The 19,324-nt window shown below is 45.0% G+C and overlaps 1 protein-coding gene across 1 annotated transcript in view; it reads right to left on the bottom strand.

The window, feature by feature from the left end:
• Positions 1-19,324, bottom strand: part of LOC119373402 (kelch domain-containing protein 3) — a 536,457-nt gene that overhangs the window by 446 nt on the left and 516,687 nt on the right. The window lies entirely within an intron of this gene.

The raw sequence follows: 19,324 nt of genomic DNA, 5'->3' as shown, positions 1-19,324 counted from the left end.
GCATTGAAAGGTATTGCACGCAGTTCACAAAGTGTGACCTTACACATATTCAATGCGAGGCTGGGCTGCCTGCAAGCTCCTGTCATGCTTACTGTTTCTCATTTCTCCCTAGCTTATTTGCTTACCGTAAAAATCCCGACAAGCGCCCCCCCCCCTCCCTTCTTCGGGAGATTTCAAATGGCGACCCATTCTCTCCTCCCACCATTTTCACTGTTTCATTTGTCAACGAGTGTGAATGAAAACAGGAATGCATGCGTATTCAATAAAGCATTTCATTAGAAGCACGGGTGTGGCATTTTGTATTCTATAGCGGCTCATCCACGGCCACCTTCAATTTTTATTCATGACCGAGCAAGGGCCCCCATCCAAATCTTGTCGGATTATCCCCACTGTAGGGGTGGCGCGTTGCTCAGGATTTTACGGCAGTGTTTCTACTTTCCTCTTTTAGACACATGCATACAACGCGGTAAGGTAGCCGCTTTGCTAGAGAGAAATTGGTGCGTCGAATATGTAAATAATCCTCGTACCTCTCAGGAGTCTCATACACCTCGCATAGCATGTATAATGTGCAGTACTCACGATTGAAATAGGACACTTGGGCGCATATGCCGCTGGGTATGCGGCGCCGCTCGTGGATCCTCATGGAACCAAGTGGGGTGCATTGGGGGTAAAAGCAAGGGGAGAACATCTACGCAGCAGGATTGCTCCTTCCGGTCGCCAACAAGCCGGCCTGAGTTCACCACGCTGAGAGTGTGGCGCTGTGAAGGCTTGCGCGCTTTCATATGCCGACCGAAATTGCTTGCCTGTGATGCACCTCTTATATTGCCGCACGAGCAGAGGGCGCTCTCGTTACAGCGCTTTGGTGATGCAGCACCAATGCTGTGCAAGAACTAAGGGATTTGTGCCTTACAGTGTGCATGTAAGCAGTCTATTCTGCCAACATTTAATTGCAGGCCCCTATCGTCGCGGTAATCGCAGTGGACAAATCACGGTGAAATGAAATAATGTCTGTGTTCTCCCGCTTTCTCGCCCATGTTCAAAACCCCAATCTGCATCGTATTGCAAGCAGCGGCCAATGTAGCGTCACAGAACACAGGTAAGGCACAATCTCTTAGCTGAATCCTGTGTCTTACTTGCACAGCGTGCGTTCCACATCGCCAAAGCGCATGTAACGAGAGCGTCCTCTGCTCGGGCGCCGCAAATATAGGTTGCGCACTGGGGAGCCATTTAGGTTGGCATACGAAAGCACGCAAGCCTTGCAGCGCCACGCTGGCAGTGTGGTGAACTAAAAGCCGACTAGTTGACGACCGGAAGGAGCAAACCTGCGTGCGTCGATGTTCTCCTCCTCCGCTATTACCTCAATGCAACCCTTCGTTCCATGAGTACCCACGAGCGGCGCTGCATATACCGACGGCCATGTGCTCCGAGTGTCCTATTTCAATCCGTTGGTAACTGTGTACTGATCATATAATCCCAATTAGCTCTGATCGATTCATTTGTTCAGTTATGCTCTGCTTAAAAAGCGCAAATGAAGGGAAGCTGTTGGCATTGGTCGGTTCGGTGCATACCTGGCCATCCTTTTTTTAAATTATTTTTGTTCTTACTTAAGAACTATGGCAGCGCAAGTTAGGAGGCAGACACAAACAAGTGACGCACAACGACAAAGCCTCAAATGCTAGTTAGTTATATTACAGGCAAAAGGGACAGAAAACTGGAAAACAGGTAGGGGGGGGGGATAAGTGGTTCTGAGTCCATTTAGTTATGCATCACTGTCGGGAGAAAATGAAAAGTGTAAGAGCAGTGAAAGTACAGTGTCACATATGGTTGCTGAGTCGGTTGGCCTTCAAAAGTTACAGCCGCACTTTTGTGCTTTCAGCACCTTATATATTGTGACAAAGTAGGACAGTAGCACTGGCAATTGGCGAGTTGGTACGATGGCATAGATTTAGCACGGTGCACAATTCAGACGAAAAGACGAACAATCGATGGCACTTGTGTTCGTGTGATCATCATTTTGTCATCTGCTTGTTGCGCAGTTGTACAAGTAGGAGAGACAAGAAAACCAGAGAGCATGACAGATTGGACCGGCTTTATAGATACTGAACAAGCAGTGTCCTCATTTTTTCATTGAACTAAGGACCCCTGCGTTTATTGTCGTCACCATGCCCTGGCAGTAGGCACGTGAAATCTGTGCGGCATTTGCCCCATGCTGAAAATTGGTTTACATCGTCGTCGCTATGCCGTGGCACATACACACTTCAATATGGCCGTGGGAGTATGCACAACTATTGTCCTGACATCTGTTCAACATTCTAGTTTGGCTGCCAAGAGAATGCCTTGTAATGAGGCTCAGAATAGAAGCCAGCATTTACAGCTCTCAGCATGTGTTCTGCACAGCCCTGTTTTGCCCCAAGCTTCTAAAATCATGCTTTGTTTATGGTACCTCTGCATGCAGAATTTGCCTTTGCTGCTGCATACTATCGTCTAATCTCATTTGTCGTAAGTGTAAATACAGTGAAACCTCGGTGATACGATCACAGCTGATACGAATTTTGGGGTGATACAATTTTTCGTTGGTCCCGGCAAGGCCCTTAGCCTGCCGTGCAATGGAGTACGGTTGTTTGCGAACCAATTTTCACCCAGTGACGTTTGATACAACGTATGCTACTGCCAGGTACGAAGAGGTGCTGTTTGGTGCTGGTCCTGGAAGATGCACCAAGCACGTGCGAGCGCGGGAACGCAAGCGTGGCATGCGCGCCGCACCGCCAAATTGTCAGAATCACGGTATCGAAAACACTTTTCTTACGGTCAAATACCCTCAGAGATGTGTCACGGCCTCCGAATTGTGGTGCCCGTATCTTTGAAGCTCTTAAGTGCCTCCGTGTGCCTTCGCATTTAGATTACAGAGGATATTAGTGCCATGCTTCTTTTTTCTAATGCTTGATGCGGGCTCCGTCGTTGTACTGTGGTTTTACACGTGCGTGCCTCATGCATCAGACCTCCTATGAAAGGTGGACGAGGACCAAAAGAAGACCAGGACGGTCTTTTGCGAAGAGTCATGCCTCACAGCGTCAACATGCTGACCGTTGATTCGCACGTTGTGCGGCATGGCCGTAATATCCCAAAAACATCCCCAACACCTCCACGATAACAAAATCTAACACAAGACCATGGTTTCTGTAATTTTGTGGCCTTGATCCATGGCGTCCAAGCGCTCTTTCGTTACTTTTACTGCAGTACTCTGGTGTCATGAAAAAAAAAACTACTAAATTTTAAAGGGGCTACTGCTGTCGCGGGTCACAACGCACCTGGTTCATTAAGTAAATATGCGTGTATGGGCCATTATTTATCAGTACTGGTTGATTGCCGACATCTAAAAACTTAACTGACAATCGTTCAGGGTTCTTGCGGACATTGCTGCGGCCCTGAAAACAATAACGAAAATGTACGCCAGCTTTCTTTTGTCGCATGCTAATTTTTCATGCTTTCTGCTGATACGAATTTTGGATGATACGAATATTTTTGGTTCTCGTGAGATTCGTGTCACTGAGTTTTTCACTGTAGTAGTGGGGCATGCTCATGCATAATATCGTTCCTCTCCTGAACTTTTGGAATGGGTATCAACGGAAGAGTGTCTGAAGATTTTCAACCACCATAGAAAGGAGATGAGATTTGTCTCGTTCTGTCTTGTCTCCCTTCTATCGAGGCTACATGTCCTGTGTATTCAGTTGAGGGGTGATTCTACAAGAGATCAAACATGCATGTCCAGTCGATATTTTTGTTTTGTCTGGTTTTTATGTTATGCGGGCACCTTGAAGAGCGCGTGGAACCGAAATTTTATTTCCAAAAACGCTCCCACGCGGCAAAAAAATTTGAAGCGGCGCGCGGCGTCCTGTTTTTTCCCACTGCAATATTTTAAAATTTTACGGCCAAATTTAACGCGAACTATAAATTCTGTGTCGAAAACTTTTTCTGTTGATTTTAATACACATTACTGCGAATTACATCCTGCTTTCTTTATGCCGTCCTCAAAGGGGAAAAATGGAAAAAATGACAAACAGGGCCCAAATCAAAAGTTTGCCAAGTTTGATGTGCTTGGTGCCTTTTCTATTCACACAGACAGAACTTCAAACAGTGTCAAATACACAAAAAAGCCTTTGCAACATTTCTGCTGTAGATCGTTTTCCTACAGGCGCGCCAAAAGAAGAAGGATTGATTGTTGGGCAAGTTTTAATTCATGATGAAGCAAATAGCGCGAAAAACGTAAGGCTAGACGAAGAAGGCTACAGCACAGCGCATACTACAACTGAACTTTTATTAGAAAGACGAAAATATAGCAACCCAAAACCACATGTTCACCACAAACCAACCGAAACCTTAGATGTGCGCATCCAGGTATGTTATCTCTGCCTTAGTTAACGCAAGGGAAGGCTTTGCCACCACAGTCATCTCCAGCTTTCAAAGAAAAAGCCTCAACTAGCTCACGTGCCGTCTGGGTCCCTATGACGTGCGAGCACTTTCGCATCAGACAAGCGAGCAGTACACCTACACTCACGGCAGTGCAGGGCCAAATTAGACGACGGCTGCCCATTCAAAGATCGACGGTGATCTTGCAGGCGCGCATTCAGACAGCGGCCTGTTTGTCCTAATAGTATTTACCGCACGTGAAAGGCACCTGATATACAACCCCCTTGCCACAAACCGAAGGGCTGTCCCTGTGTTTCACCTTACACTCATGCCATTTCTGCGCAGTCCCATCCACCTTCCTTTCAACAGCGGCGCATACTCTACCAAGCTTATTCTTGGCCGAAAAAACAACATCTATATCATATCTGGCACCACACCTTCTTGAGACGATGGGAAATATCGTGCAAGAAAGGGATACTAGCGGGGATACCTGTTGTGTGAAAGTTTCAATAAGCAGCTGGACAGGCTCCGAGAAGCGCGCTATCCTACTGCTAATTTGGGCTGCCTGTGTGAAAGGATTCTCGCGATCTTGAAATCTGAGTTGAAAGGCTCAGTCGAAAATGATAGGGTTACGTGAGAAGAAGCCTCTCGCTAGTATCCCTTTCTTGCACGGTATTTCCCATCATCTCAAGAAGGTTGGTGCCAGATATAATATAGATGTTGTTTTTTCGGCCAAGAATAAGCTTGGTAGAGTATGCGCCGCTGTTGAAAGGAAGGTGGATGAGACTGTGCAGAAATGGCATGAGTGTAAGGTGAAACACAGGGACAGCCCTTCGGTTTGTGGCAAGGGGGTTGTATATCAGGTGCCTTTCACGTGCGGTAAATACTACATAGGACAAACAGGCCGCTGTCTGAATGCGCGCCAATGGGTGACTGTCACAGTGGCTGCAAAATCACGCAATGAAGCCGGCACAAGCGCACCTCATTATGCCAACACCTCTTGTTCTTATTGTTGTTTATTCCCATGTGTAGTTTGTTTTATTTTCTCCAGCACAAGCGTTCATTCTTGTGTAGATAAGAGATAATGCGCTTACACAGAGAAGTTTGTATGCGTAGGAAAGGATGCGAGACCTCCTGAAAACATGTGGTCCGTAATATATGCATGTGACCCATCAGCTCTAGGGCACCATCTGTTCGGGCGTCAGGATTAACGACATCTTTTTCGCCACTAAATAACGTAGATATCTTTGTTTTTTAATTGTTTTTATGATGATGGACAACACTTTTTCTTAGGTCTTTCATGCTACGCAAGGTTAGTGACCAAGGAATTAACAGGCACCGTAGCCACGCTGACAGCTCCAAAACAAATCTACTCACTGCCTGCTTGCTTCCCTTTCATTACGTGCATTGTACACTCTAACCATCTTCCCCATTCAATGCACACTGTGCTAAACAGCATACGTAAAAAGTTATCTCAGTCATTTCTGAGTCGTTAATTTCGCTTCCCGCTATCATGTTTTCGGCGTCGCAGGTAACGTCTTCCTGTATCATCTTAACCTTTACCTCAGCATTTCAGCAGCCAGAAAATGTGCGGTGCGGCACGATTAAGCCATAAGTGGCCGAAGCTGCCCAATTTATGATGTTTTGTTGGCACTTTACTAAAGTGCTTTCCCACGTTGAGAACAGCAGACGTCACTGGTGGCGCCAGACGGGCATTACCCTTAATTTTGTCAAGGAGTCTGGCCCACAAATTAATTATCACACCCCAAAGCATTTAGACATCCTTGGTCATAAAATATGAAACCATGAGTAGTTAGGTGAACAAATGTGTGCGGCGGTGTTCAGTATAAACGTTTCGACTTGGTCTAGCTGTTCACTACACGGGATGCATGCAGCCCATGGCTAGATCTGAGTATTCTGTGCCGATTACTTACGCATCCGCAAAAAGAAGATTGCCGACAAAAACATTTTCGTTGCGTCAATTTTCTTTCATTCCTGCTTTTGTTGTTGTCTTCCTCCAGAAGCTACTGCCATAGGATGAGGATCTTCGCGACACCTGTGAGGTCTGCTAGCATTGCTTTACGCGCCTCAAGGAAAATCTGTCTACATCTATGAGAATTGCGATGAGGTAGTCGAGGCATTTCTTCAGGAAGAAGAAGCGATTGATATCTTGAACAGGTGCGCCCACCTTTCCTCTGATGCCTGTAGGTGAGGTTCTAGGCTGCAAACTACATACGCGTTAGCCCTTCAGAGGATGGCAGCAGCCCATTTTCGCACACGCTAGACACAAATAAAATCTGAGAACACGTTTTTCTTGACAAGCTACCAGAGCAAAGTAGATTTACGCACAATGCAAGCTGATAACCACTGATCACACTAAGTGAGCACACACAGCAAGGGTCAGTTTGGCCCGTTATATCTCGTGAACAAAGCAAATGAGGACATATGATATTAAAACTGTGTTTTCACTGACATAAGCGCTCTTCAATAAAAAATTGTCGTTAAAATTGAGACCGGTGTTTTCTTCATCTTATTTCTTGAAAATGGACCTTTTTTAAAAAAAACTGGCTTCTCTATTTTTTTTCTTCTTTTGCGCTGCCCGTAGGAAAACGATCTCCTATAGAAATGTTGGAAATGTTCTTTTCTACATTTGACATTGTTCTGAAGTTTCTGTGTGAAATAGAAAAGGCGCCAAGACGCATCAAACTTAGCAAACTTTTGATTTGGGCTGTGTTTGGCATTTTTTCACATTTTTTTTCTTTTGAGGACAGCATAAAAAAAGCATGGATGTAATTCACAGTAATGCATAATAAAGCCAACAGAAAAAATTTCAACACAACGTTTATACTGCGCGTTAAATTTGCCCGTGAAATCCAAAAATATTACGATGAGCTAAAACAGGATGGCCACACGGCCACCTCCAAATAGTTTTTTGGCACGCTGGGAGCGTTTTTTGGAAATAATATTTTCGGTTCCGTGCACTTTGAATGTGGCCACTTAACATATAAAAAACCCAGGCAAAACAAAAATATCAATTGGACAGGCATGTTCGATCTCTCGTGAAATCACCCTGAGGTAATTTTTGCATCTCTTTCAATGTAGTTGCACCATCAGTGTCCAAATGTGCCATTTAAAAAAAAAAATGCTGCCCAGAATATCCCGTTAACTGGAGTTGTGGTTGTGCTGCCGTGACCTAGCTTAGTGCTCTCTTTACATACAGTATAAACATTCACCTTGAACATTACGGTTGGCTTTAGATGGATTGTGGCAGTTCAGAAAATAAGTCAAATGAAGGTTGCATATGCAGAGCTTAACTGCTAAGAAGAATGCCTGAGTTCGCCTCTTCAAAATGGGAGCTGTTTCTTCTGCAGAAGTTTGAATGTCATGTTTTAAATTCTAAAAACCTCTTCTGCGACCTTGTGCAGGTCGATCTTGGCCCACGACTGTAAATGGAAACCAAAAGTGGCGGTGGCGGTGTTCTCTGTCAGAGAAACAGCAAAAGTACTATCGCACAACGAAACATTGCACAACTGAAGCATCGCCTGTGCCTCATGCTGCTGTTTCATCAAAGATCAAGGTCATCGCCCTTGGAGGGACTTTATGCATGGCAGCGTGAGTGGCTGAATGGTCTTCTTTTTGTTCTGTCTTAGGCCGAATAATAGTATCCAAGTGCAACCTCGACAGAAGCGCAATGGTGACAATGACGTCGTCCACTTACAAGTGCACGCCTCAGTTTTTTACACAGGAATGTCAGCAGCCTCAACGTCATCCGGAAATCCAGTCTTGCTGCTCAAGCAGAAGGAAGGAAAAAGAGAAACAGGATAGAGAGTGGCCTTTTTCTTCTTTCTGCTTGTGCAGCAAGACCAGAATTTAGTATGAACCAGCTAATCTGCAAAGAAGTATTGTCTCAACATTATATTTGCACAGTACACGTGATGAGGTCTTGCTTATGCTGGCATGTAAGAAATTGGAGCGTTTTACTTCTGTCAGGCAACGGGATGCTGGGAGGGCGTAAACAAATGGTGCTCCACAGTTTTCATGAATGCAGGAGTGTAACTGTTCATCGACAAGTTCTTTTGGTTTTTTTCTACAATAGGAAGTCAGGTCTTCAGGTTTCATGCAAATACGTCTGTAACGGTTCAATAGGGAGGCAACTACTGGCCTTTCACAAGTGTTTGGAAGAACAACATTATGTTCAGGTACTGGGCAATGCATACTCTCTCTGTAAACATTGAAAGAGAGTGCTCCATTATTCCTGTTTACCAATACATTCAAAAAAGGTAGTTTCCAGTCTGCCTCCATCTCCACCATGAACTGAAAGAAATCTACTTGATAGATTAGATGCATTTGGAAGCTTCCAAAGCAGAGCGATTAATCACACACACAAAAAAAGATAATATTCATAGCACACAAAAATAATTGGTTTTGGGCTGAAAGAAGCAATGGAATTATATTCCAGCCACTGCATTGTCAGATTCGTGGTGTGCCTTGGACTTGCACTTAACATGGGCTTTTCGAAACACACGTAGTTATTGCCCAGGGAAAAAACTGAGGAGCCTCTTCAAGTCGTGAACATCGATTTGAGACCTTTCTTGTAGGGTTGGATGAGCGTTGAGAGCAGCAGTACGCACTTCAATGGTCATGTCAATGATAATATAAGTAACCAGAACTGTATACTTCCATGCCCACTGACATTGTTGTTGATGTGAAAGTCCACAACTCGCCAATGGGTGACTGTCACAGTGGCTGCAAAATCACGCCCTCACTTCTTTCAGCCCAACAACAAACATTTCAGCCAAGCATTTTTGTGTGTTATGTACTATCTGCATCAAATGAAACCTGAACAGCGGCAAGCCTTCGCAATGGTATAGTGCGCGCCGTCCAGTTATCACCAGGGACGGGTGCGCGTATGCGCAGTGTGGCCAAACCGGATGCACGCGCCTGTCAATGGTAATGACAGGACGGCGCGCACTGTACCATTGTGAAGGCTTGCCGCTGTTTGGGTTTCATTTGACGCAGATAGTACATTATTGTTTTTGCCTGATTAAGTGCACTGCTCTGAAAGCTTTCACACCCATTTAACTCTTTCCCTGGAGAGTTTTTTTTGGCCAAAATCGATACAAAAATACCCATATTTTTTATTTGGCTGGTTGATTCTAAGTGTCTTGAAACAACTAAAAAATTATTCAAGGACACTTTATTAGCATTATACATGCGACATATTTTTTGTATGTTATAAAATATGCAGATTGACTTCACCGCACTGCACCACGGAAAGCACCCTAACATCTCCAGCCTTCAGTGCAGAAAATGTCTCTTTGAAATTTGAAATGTAAAGCGCAATTGGACTAGCGAGTCTTTGAAAACAAACCTTTAACGTGCTGGTAGGCGTTTGGTTACATCTAACGGCGTCCTCTGTCGACGTATTGAGGCACGATCATCATCCGAATCCAGCAGTTTAGAGAAACTATGCTGCTTTTTGTAGTCACTGCCGCATTCACAGGAGAACTGCAATTCTTCATTTCACAACACTTCGGCAAACAAGCACTTTTTTTTTTTTTTTTGAATGGAGCTGTTGCAAGCAAGCACGCACCTCTTGCGCACAGAGGAGGATGCCATTTTCTAATTCCAGTTGCCAGAGTCAAGCCCTTCCTTGACTAAAATGCATGTTTTGAGCGTGTTTTTAAATTTTTTACTGTGCCATCTGTTGAAGCCAAAGAGAAGACAGCTAATTGAATCATGGTAGCTTAACTGCGGCGCCTTCAAATGATTGTTTCAGGGTGGACAAGCCTAGCTCGTCTTTGGTGTGAGCGGTACGGTACAAATTGTGTGGACGAGCTCAGCTCATCTTTGGTAAGGAAAGGGTTAAACCATCGGGTAGATTCCAGTAAATTCACAGTAGAAATGGAGCAGATTAGAAATTAACATTCTTTTGGATCAGTTGGCAAACAGGAACAACAGAACACTGCATTCCTTCAGTGTTTACAGAAAGGATACACAGGGACTGGTACCTGAGCTTAATGTCTGCCCATCTGTGCATAATGTCTGCATTTGCCAGAGGTCAGCAGTTGCACCTCTTGGACCGTTTACAGTCACATTTGCACGAAACCTGAAGACCTGACTTCCTAAATGTACAAAACTCAAAAGTACTTTTCGACAAATAGTTCCACTCTTGAGTACATGAAAACTGTAGAACACTGTTTGTCCAAACCCTCCTGGCCTGCCAGTATCCGACAGAAGTAATGCGCTTCTTACATGCCAGGGCAAGTGAGACCTCATGACGCGTACGGTGTAATTATGATGATGGGGCTGCTAACCTTCCTGCGTACAAACTTGGGCAAGGGCTCATATGGGGAAAAGACAAGCTGCCAAAAGAAGTCCTTACAGGCATTTTCTGCAAGATTCCCTGAGCAGACTGGGCGAGTGTCTACACCAGGGAGACTTACACAGCAGCTGCACCAACTTCATAACAATGTCGATAAGAAAAAGATGACGGAGCACGCAAGAAACAACTGAGCACAATACAGACTGGGTGAATTGTATATAGTACAATTGGCCAGTAAAGAAAATGGAAGTCATGTTTGTATCTGAAATCCTTTGAGATACAAGCGCTTTTCTGTTGTACTTTCTTCCATTACGATCAATGCAATCGTGTTGCCCTTTTTTGCTGGTGCCCTCGAAGGCTGTGCACATATGAGCTTACAAGCTCCCATGATTCCAAGTCTCTTCATGGGATTAATTTTAGTGTCAGTTTCACCGGCATTGTTGAACTTGATGCGGTAATCGTGTTTTTCACTATAATGGTTGAGAGAATCGCGCTCTGAACAACACTCACTTTGGAGGATTGGCTTAAGAAATGGATAGGCTAACAGAAATGGACTTACTATATAATTTGTGTGATTGTTGAAAAAAAAGTTAGAATAATCAGTATGAATTAATAATGGTTATTTCAAAATTTAGATCAAAATGAAGGGACAAGGGGGCAGCACTAGAATGAATACAAAGGACAAGAAGACAGGACATGCGCTGTGTCCTGTCTTCTCGTCCTTTGTATTCGTCCTAGCGCTGCCCCCTTGTCCCTTCATTATGAACCCAAACCAACATCGCCCTACCTATTTGTGATTCTGTTAGATCAGAATCTTGATTCAGTAAAGGATTAATTGAATTTTAACTAAAGAACCATATTAATCTAATTAATGCTTGAAGGGCCTCAAAACCAGCTTCACTATTTTTAACATTTTAAGTAAATGTGTGCTTCGAGTTCAAACTTTGCAACGATAAACAATGCCAAACATAGCCACGGAATAAACAACAATCTTGTGCTCCTCTTTGGGCCTTTCGGTATCCCCAGAGTTGGTAGTGACGTGACCAGAAAATCTGGTCATGTCAGCAGCTGAGAGAACCTGTTTGTCTGGCTGCAGGTATGCGTATTCGCTGCTTATCCTTCTCGCACAGTGAGGAGAAATACTTGCCCAGGAGGAGAGATAAGTTAACGAAGGGAGTGTAGCGCATGAAAGAGTGAACGAGGGAGGGCTGCATTTTGATCATCATACGCATGTGACTCCGCTAATAGAGCAGCATTTCAAAAATTCTCGTGGCCACATGTTCACTGTAGTAAGGCAGAGTGACCGCGACTGGTATGCAGGAAACACGACTCGTGTAAAGGAGTGAGGAAATTTGAAGTAAGGCACGTTTGAAGCAGAATATCTTAGGAAAAAAATTGCTAGTCATGTGATATATACAGCTACACAGGTTATTTCTTGTATGCTATGCGTAAAGAACACTTCCAGGTTTAACAAAATAATTCAAGCATCCTTATCACTTTGTTAGATCGAGTTTTCACTGTAATCACTCAGTTCTTCTGTACCTGTTACATTCATAATATGAAAGTTAGCGAAAGTTAGTTTGCCTAAAATAACCTTCCTCATTCATGTTTTCAATTGGGAAAAGTTTATTACCTGTTACAGGGAACAGAGTAAGGCACAAGGATGTCTTGTGGGCTAAGCAGGCATATAGATGACTGTCCAATCTAGCATGCAAGAACAACTGATTTATTCTCTCGAGGTGTTTTCTCAAGGAGCCTTAGCAATACACAGGGCCGCAACCAAATGGAGCTGAAAAGCAAGACGATGGCTCCACAAAATATGACACCCCCCGGTCCCCTTAGAGAAAATAATGCAAATGAAAAAATGTACATGTTTGCTGTTGGGACATACAGAGGTGATGTTCTCAAACAGATGGTTCTGGCACCCACTTGTTTTAACACACCCTAATTCAACATAAACCAATTTTAAGCTGGGAAAAATGCAGCATATGCCTCCTATTTTTAAACCAGAAAAGAATGCAGCACACAGAGTTTATGACTTGACATATCCTGATACGTAATATTTATTTTCACCATTCTCACACATGAACTGCATGCTTTTTAAATAAGTCTGCAGCTATCATGCCTCAACTTCACCAATTCAACCTTTGATGCATGCAATATTCAGAATATGAAGGACACATTTCATGATCTGTTGTGGCAAAATTTTATACCTAAGCTTTTTAAATGAGCTTTCCTATTAAACCAGCACATTACTGTCGCCACTCTTTATACATTACATGGGAACTGTTTGGTCACCACCTTGTTGATTGCTTTACTGCTTTTGTGAGTGCTACAAACACAGTTTTGGTCGAGTAGTGAATTGTAATGTGTGTGGAATTTTCAGACCTGTTTGCTTGAAGAAATGCTGCACGCTGTAGCTGAGTAACTATGCTACTCATGTTATTTACATTCTGCTTAAATATCAGTGCTTGAAATGTGATAAGCATGTTATATCTGTTAGGGCTCTAACCACTTTTTGCAGGTTGCACAGCCACCTCATAACTGTTCCGTTGGCAATAGATGTCAGTATTTGTGTCCTGTGTGAAAATTTCGTCTAAAATAAAATTCACTTTTGCTTTATTTCAGATGGTTCGAGTTCCACACGGAGAATCCTGAAGCTAATTCTTCCAAGGCAGAGCGGGGCATGCTGAAAGTTATCAGAAGGCCGAAAGAATAAATCGGTGGTTCATCTGCATGTACAACCATCGTCAAGTGTTATCATGTACTGTTTTTTGCAGCTGCATAATATTAAACAGTCCGAGTCTGCCCCAGCAGCCCATATGGGTAACAGATGTTTTGATTAAGACTTCTTTTATGATGTCTCTGAAAGTAAGGCAGTATGCATTCAATGAATTCGAATTATTTCATAAACATGGCTTCATGTGGTTGGATAAACCAGTTGCATAAATTGATGTGATATTTCCAGGAATGACAAGTTCCCTGTGAGATTCACACACTAGTTTTCTCACGCAATTGACTAGGTGGCAGTGTAAGGTGTCTAATAGAAATAGTGATAGGAACCACCACAGTTCTCGAAGTGGCTGACACCAACTAACTTTCCATAAGTACCAGTGAAAGATGGCTTATTATTTGATGGCAACACTGTTCCTCAGATGTGCACCGTAGAGTATACCTCTAGGTCCCTGTCTTTATATGTTTCATATGCTACACCGCCCAGGTGCAGCAATATATGACACCCAAAATATCACAACGACGGTAAATCGTGCTGTCTCTGTGTGTTCGTCCATCGTCTTTTCCGCTGTTATTTTATGATTACGACCCAAAATATAAAAAGCTGATATATGGGCATATAAAAATTCGCCAGATATGGCCATATATGACATTATATAGGGATCCCATATATGGGTATATTAAAAATTGGGCAGATATGGACTTATATGGCCATATAAGGCCATATATGAGAGCCCATATATGGGTATATTAAAAATTGGGCAGATATGGACTTATATGGCCATATAAGGCCTTATATGGCCATATAAGTCCATATCTGCCCAATTTTTAATATACCCATATATGGATTTTTTTATATAAGTCCATATATGGGATTTTTGTAAGGGTTGTTCTTTTTTTTTCAGCATTTCCTCCTCATTTGATTGCGCGGTTTCAAATGCACTTCAAGAGCGAGGCTGCACGTCTTAATGTAAACAAATGCGCCGTTCTTATGATGCCGTGAAAGACTCAGCGCGCATTACCACCAATTAAAAAATATTTTCAGAAGTAACTCAACAATATTACCAGCTATTATTATTAACTTTCATTTTAGCGTCAGATCATGTCCGACAAGGACAGGCTCACGCATTCTGTCTCAACGTTTACAGATCGAGAAGCGTTGCTCTATACAGAACGGAATCAAAACCAGCTCAAACTTTATACGTGCGACTGGAGACTGCTTAGCAGTGCATTTCTATTTCCGAAACATGTTCGGTTTCATGTTGAGCGTAGTACAAATATAAATGCAAGCTAGGACATTGTGGTAATCCCGTTCCAGTGCGCTGCGCTCGTTCAGCGGTCCATCGCAAGGTACGTGACTGGTTTTATCGGCGTAAATGGAACAATAAATCGCACTCAACGCAATAACTCTGGCTGCTGGTCATGCCGTTGTTTCCGTCGGCATCGAGGCCTATCCCAAGTGTCCCTCGACGAAAAACAAAAATTACTGAAACGAGAGAAAAGGAAAACACATTCCAGCTCACTTCAAGCTGCTAGCACCTGATGCCGTACAATATGTTTCTTGTGGCGTCCCACGGTGCAATGCGAAACACGGATAACTGCTAGCAAGACATTTACTTGCCCTAACGCGCGCCGCCTTTTACGACCTTCGCAGCGTGCAGCAATGGCCCGACCGCCCACGACGGCCTGACAAGAGAAACGCACGTCTCTCCTCTCACCCCCATGGCCCTCTACCGCGACGAAAGATGGCCGCCGCGTTTTTCCTCACAGCTTGAGGCGAGATCGCCGGCTGCGCTCGCGCGCTTTCAGTCGCACGTAGAACCAGCTGGTAGGACATACAACGCACGAGGCGATGTTATCGAGAACTTCACGGCAGCGCCGACGGCGACGGCAAAAACGCTATAATTGCGGTCTCAATGCAACCATCACTCTCGGGGAATCAATTGAAAAATATTCACCGACGACTGCGATACTGCCTAAGGCGAATTCTTGGCGCAGCTGTGTAGGTGTTTTGATTTTGCGATAACTTGAAGCGCCACTGCCTCGCTAACCGGGAGACCGCGGAAGGCAGATCGTAGGCGCGTTCCACAACAGCCGCCACAGACAGGCCTTTGTTCAAGCAGCGCGTTATTTTCATATATGGTATCGGTTAACGCCCTCGCCGCATACTTTAGTAACGACGTCATCGGCGACCACACGACCGCGCGCACTAATGTGGTGGCCGCCGAGGAACCTGTCGTCTCGCCACTGTCGTTCCCTCCTCCTCGCTATCGCCGTCTTTCATCCTCCGCTGCGCTCCACGTTCGCTCTCTTTCGTCCTCGTTCGCTCTGCCGGTTACGACGACGCCGCTCAATACAGAAACGGGCGCCTAATATGTGTGCTCTAAAACTTGTTTATTATGGGCGAACTTGTGCCCAGAAAACTAGATGCAAAATCTAAGAGTCCGCTAGAGCGTTTTACGTAATAGAGTTTGAGAATTGGGGCCCCAAGGAGCTTGGGGACCCAAGAAGCTCGCGAGCCGCCAGGGCGCATGCGCAGAACCCAAGCCACTCTTGGGCTCTTGCGCTCGCGTTGACCCGAGACGCAAAAATTGAAAACTAGCGTGAGGTCCCAAGGCGCCTTGGGTCACCAGCGAGAAGACGCAGCGCGGGCCACGGCGCAGTATCGCCCGCGTCTCGCATGATTTTAAATTTCGTCACGCGTGCTACTCCGTGCGCTTTCTCGTGCCCGTGCGCGAGAGGCATGCGTTGCGCTGTCACAGATGCCCGAGAAGGTACGAGGCATTCCATACGCTAAAGGCTCTGTTATACTCCGACGTCCGACGCGAGCGCCCGCGAGGACGTTGCGCTTCGTCACGCCGAGCCAGCGACGCTACGCCAGGGCGCAAATCGGTCTCCGCTACAGTCGAGCCGGCTCCAACGCGCCGGTGCGACCGCATCTAGGGGAGCGCATGCGCAGTAAAGCGAATAACGCCCGCGCCACCTGTCGGGAACCGACGAAACAGCCCGCGTACATGCGAGTCCGGCGCGGCTGGCGCGAAATGCAGCAGGATCTATTCGGCGCCGAGCGACGCCCGAACGCGCCAGCAACCGTCGGCCGTGTCGGTGGTCAGCCGACGCCGGACTATAGAGGGCTGTTTTTTGCTGACGTAACGTCGCCGTGACGCGCGCACGCGCGCGTCGACGTTACGCTGGAGTATATCAGAGCCTTAACACAGCGGCTCGCTGCGCTCCGCGTGCGCCCTCTTTCGTCCTCGTTCGCTCTGTCGGTTACGCCGACCGCGACGCCACTCAACGCAAGTACGGGTGCCTAACAGCTGCGCTCTAAAAAAAGAAAAAAAAAAACACTAGCGAAGTGACGAACGACGTAAAATGACCATGCGACATAATTAGAAGATTAAAAGCAGGTTCGATTAGGATGCCGCTAAGAAAAGCCCCTGGATTTACACTAGCACCGAGAAACCATCGGCTCACCTTCGCCAGTGTTTTGGCCCAACTGCAGCCGATACGTGGCTCGAACACCAATTAGTACAGGAAACTTGTGTTGCTGCCGGGATTACATATGACCGACACCATGCAAGTCTGGTGAGTTCACTTACAATATATATATATATATATATATATATATATATATATATATATATATATATATATATATATATATATATATATATATATATTATATATATATATATATATATATCAGGCGATTTTTTATATTCACAGAGCTGATCAGATGGCTTGCTTTTCAAAGCTGTTTTAAACCAAGGAAGAATCTGCCCAAACTATACAGACTGTGCAGGCTGGGCCGCCCTATACCGCGACAACACGGCAGTGTTTAATAACATTTTGGGAATGTTACCGTGAAGTTTAAAATGTACACCCAAATTTAACCTGATTGCATCAGCAAACTTCCCATTCTTAGTTTGGCGTTGTAGATACGATGAGTATGAAGAAACTGCTATGACTCTAGTACCTTAAATTCTCACTTATTAAACAAAACATGTGGCTGACACTTCGCAGTAGTCTTCAGGATAAGCCGAGAGCCAATTTCTTAACTGTTAGAGCCCTCTAATATAGTCTTTCTTAAGAAGACCAAGTTCACTCCATTAATACTTAAGCAAACCACATTGAGCTGGTTGTGCATAGGTATAACACTATAAATGACTACGAATTTATATACTAGGTGTCGTTCCTTGCTCTCCTAGTTTTCCCAGGTTGGGTGGGGGGTGGACGGAAAGCGGTGAAGTGGCCCTTTACTCCTCCCCTCCGGTTCCTCCAAGTAAATAGCCTACGTAAACTGTGTACGCTGAAATTTTCCTTGAAAAACTGTGGGTGATTATAACGTTAAACTACCCCGCATTGTTTCCTTCCGTATATATAGGTCGTTAGCTGTTAATGATAGGTCGAAATTTTCTGGGTCATGCTCACAGCACCTGCTCGTAAAACGACGCAACATATGGCGCGTAATTGATCCACTGCGTAATTACCAAAGCATGACTGCGTAAAAAAATAATAATAATGAACTATTTTGAATACGGCGTATTGTTTGTCATTGGTTCTTCGCGAGTCGTCAAAAATTTTCAATGTGCCATAAAATCGCCCCCTTGTTACGCGACGTCACAAGTCTACGAAAACTCGCGGCGTTAAAATAAAGTGTGCACACATTACTGTGTTGAACACCAACACTTTTTTCGGAATAGCCAGACAGTGTCTCTTTCTGAACGTATTTTAAGCAGGCTGCCCGCCAGGGGCGGCGCCAGTGGGGGGTTTGGGGGCGGCTCCAGCCCCCCCAAAATTTCCGCCTGCCCCCCCCCCCCCCCCCCCCCTTTGCCCCCTTAAGAGCAAGCATAGTCAAAATACAATGCATATGTTCCCAGCCTCCCTGCCCCCCTGAAGGCACCCACTTGTCGTGGGTGCCCCCCCAGTAAAAAAATCCTGGCGCCGCCCCTGCTGCCCGCCAATCACATTGGCAGCGGCTGCTTATAGCAGCGGGCTAGATGGATTCTAGGTGTATAACAGATACTTTCAGTTGTAGTATAGCGATGTTGAGCTGTTTTTGCGCGTGTACAACTCTCTGTGAACTCATCGTTGCTGACAAAGAGGTAGAGAGAGAAATAAACATTATTAGGAACAGACACAATCCTTTCCAGGTAGGCAGCCTTCTTAGTCCAGAAAACCGTGGACGCTGATGATCTCCCTGGTTGGGTAGATCAAGTAACGGGGCAAACTTGAAAGCTGGGCTTCTCAATGTGCTCGAGTCCGCTGCCTTGTTACAAGCCGCCACGATTGCTGCAGGCTACCATATGATAAGCCAAGTGAAGCAGGCTAATCGGAGACTAAAGTGGGAATATATTTTAGCTGTCCTGGCTAGGCACATCTAAAATACTGGACACTTCCGCACACTCAACTCAGAGCAGCTTGAATATGAAGGAGTGGCGATGCTATTCGTTTTCAAAGAAAGAAACTGAATTTCCTGAAAAAGGAGAGCGTTTGATCGGGCTATAAGACTTTTAATGGTTCCCGCCAATATTTGCGTCGTGGATTACTTAAATTTCAGGCCAGGCAGAAGAAAATAAAACCATGACAAATTGCTCTAATGTTATAGATCCCCTGCTGAGCGAGAGCCTCCTCTGCAATGCTGGAGCCCAAGACGCACAAGCGTGGAATAGGCAGCCCGCACCGCAGGTAGGCTACAGTGCGTGGTCATGACACATGGAGGACAGTCGTCACGGCAGAATCGTGAGAAAAATTTTATTACAAAATTACGTTATTGCTGCGTGCAAGTAAAACTTTGCCTGACTTGTTAGTTTCCCGGTCTACAGCCGACAATAACCACAGTCGAAAGTGTGGGGGGGG

Source organism: Rhipicephalus sanguineus, chromosome 11 (assembly GCF_013339695.2).
Source record: "Rhipicephalus sanguineus isolate Rsan-2018 chromosome 11, BIME_Rsan_1.4, whole genome shotgun sequence".
Classification (NCBI taxonomy): domain Eukaryota; kingdom Metazoa; phylum Arthropoda; class Arachnida; order Ixodida; family Ixodidae; genus Rhipicephalus; species Rhipicephalus sanguineus.
The sequence above is the reverse complement of the archived record's forward strand: the minus strand, read 5'-3'. Positions and strand labels throughout refer to the sequence as shown.